Raw genomic sequence first — 2,339 nt, 5'->3', positions numbered from 1 at the left:
CGCAGCCTTTGGCTGCCAGACCAAGCGCTGCCTGGGACTGCGCCTTTGCTCTGCCCTTGAATTTGCATCAGTCCCAGGCAGCGCTGAAGTGGATCAGCCCCCCCTCCTAGGATCTGCCTTCCCGCTAGCCATAAAAGATCATCACAAGCACTTGCTTTTCCTATTTAACTCCAGCTTTCTCCTCCAAGGGACCCAGCTGCTTCGCAAATCCCAGGCAATGCCTCGCAGACACGAAGCCACCCTGGGGAGGGCACCCCAGACGTCGGGGCAGGCGGGGGGCATGCGTGCCGCGGCGGATAACTGAACAGGCGCTGCCCCAGGAGGTGGGATGAAGAGGATGAACGCAGCCTTTGCAGGCAAAGAAACCCTTTGGGAGGAGGGAGCACGAGCCCTGTAGCTCAGGTACGCCTGCGAGCAGCGAACCCAGCCCTGCCCGGTGAGCAGTCCGACCCTGAGTCTGCTCCGTCCCTTCAGCAAACGTTTCTTGGACCAGCTCCTCTGCCCTGACACAAGGTGTTCTGTTCACCCCTGGCTTTATCACCCAGCGCCACCAAGAACTGTTTGGCTCCATCAGCTTCGTAGTTTGTGGGTCCTGGGCTTATACCTGCTGTGGTCGTGCACCTCAGGAGCAAGTAAAACCCTTCTGTCATTCTTGCCTTTAATTTCTTGCCTTGGATTTAGGTGCCAGCCAGAGAGAACCCTTGTGAGGTGCCCAGCCCCGCTTACCGCAGCTCCCTGGCTCGGCAGACCCAACCACAGGACCCAACTCTGGCTCCAGATGTGCAGCTCCTTCTCCTGGTGCAAAGCTACCCCAACCCCTCTGCCTTGCTACCTCCACGCACTCTGTCCCGCACCACTGCTCCCATCTGGCCGAGGCCAACCTTCTCCCAGCTCCCTCCAGCTGCAGGCACCCACATTTGGGCCTCGTCAGCAGGTTTGGGTGACGCGCAGGGCGCCGTGACGCCACGATGCGTTCGAGGGGAAGAAAACAAGAGGTCCTGTGGGCACGTTGCAGGTGAGGGCTTGACGGGGAGCCCTGCGTTTCATCCCAGTACATCCCAGTACCCAGCTGGACCTGGGCTAGCACCAGTAAGCCAAGGCTGGGAGGTCAGTGACTCACTGTCGGATGGAGCAAGGATCCTGACGGTTGCGGCTAGCAGGAAGCGTCTTTCCATCGGGCTCAGCTCCTCCTGCGGTGACTCACTTCCAGCCAGGAGATCCTACAGCCTCCAGTCCGGTCCGTGGGAAGGGAAACCAAAGGGTTGTCTTCTGCTCCTAGGGAGTTTCATGGTTTAATCCTCACTGGATGTGTAAATGCTGCCTAATCCCACTGCTCCAGGCCTGCTCCCCCCGCCCCCCCTCCCCGAAAAGGCATCAAAGCCTCCCCTCGCAGCTATTAACGCCCAAAAAAGCAGAGTTTCTGAAGTGTGGGAGCTCATGAGAGCAAATAAAGTCCTCCTTATTTTTGCAGGCTGCACCCCTGGGCTCCACACCAGTCCACTTCTGCCTTTTCCCGACCCTTAGGACGGCTCATCCGGGGGTCACCCCGTGCCCATCTCTCTGTTTCAGGCTTCTGGACACCTCTCGCAGCTGCAACTCCATCTCTGTACAGATGTAGCTGTCTACTCATCCATCCTTCATCATCCTTTCCCCTCTAGCTACCACGTGCCTGGCCATGCGCTTTGCTGTCCTGCTACCGAACTCCCTCCCCTCTCCCCTGCGCATGCTCCTGAAATCCCAGTAAAGCCCATAAAGTCAACTCTTTTCTCCCCTGGTGACCTGGACCCCGTTCCTTGCTTTAAAAGGAATTTGTTTGAAGCAAAGATGCATTTTGGTGTGCAGTCACCTCTCTCTGCGCAGAACTGGAGAGGATCCAGCAAGGCAAAGCCACCCTGACCTCCCTCCGCCCCATGCAGAGCGCCACGCGATCCTCCGACATCAGCTCAAGTATTTGCGGGAAAGCGAAGCTCAAAACTGCTGTTAGCAACAAGACAAACATTCCTGGTGGGTTCTGCTTAATCTGTGAGGGAAAACAGCCCCTGGAAAAAAAAAACAAACCCTGCAAGAAGGTGTTGGAAGAGCAGAGGTTGAATTTGCCGCAGGGGGGGGTCCCTGCCCGAGAGCATCTTCCCTGGCTGGGAATCATAGAATCATAGAATCACTTTGGTTGGAAAAGCCCTTTAAGATCATCAAGTCCAACCTTTAGCCTAACCCTGCCATCCCACCACTAAACCATGTCCCTAAGCACCTCGTCTGCCCTTCTTTTAAATACCTCCAGGGATGGGGACTCCACCACCTCCCTGGGCAGCCCATTCCAGAGCCTGACAGCCCTTTCTGTG

General features: G+C 56.9%; 1 long non-coding RNA gene across 3 annotated transcripts in view; it reads right to left on the bottom strand.

Annotated features, from left to right (window-relative positions):
• LOC118453027 overlaps positions 1-2,339 on the bottom strand; it is an 18,838-nt gene that overhangs the window by 6,164 nt on the left and 10,335 nt on the right. For all 3 annotated transcript variants that reach the window (XR_004842910.1, XR_004842911.1, XR_004842909.1), the window contains one exon: positions 1,121-1,275. This is a non-coding gene — a long non-coding RNA (uncharacterized LOC118453027). The remainder of the gene's footprint in view (positions 1-1,120; positions 1,276-2,339) is intronic.

Source organism: Egretta garzetta, unplaced genomic scaffold (genome assembly GCF_000687185.1).
Source record: "Egretta garzetta isolate BGI_Z169 unplaced genomic scaffold, ASM68718v1 scaffold799, whole genome shotgun sequence".
NCBI lineage: Eukaryota > Metazoa > Chordata > Aves > Pelecaniformes > Ardeidae > Egretta > Egretta garzetta.
Note: the sequence above shows the minus strand (reverse complement) of the source record. Positions and strands in the feature narration are given on the sequence as shown.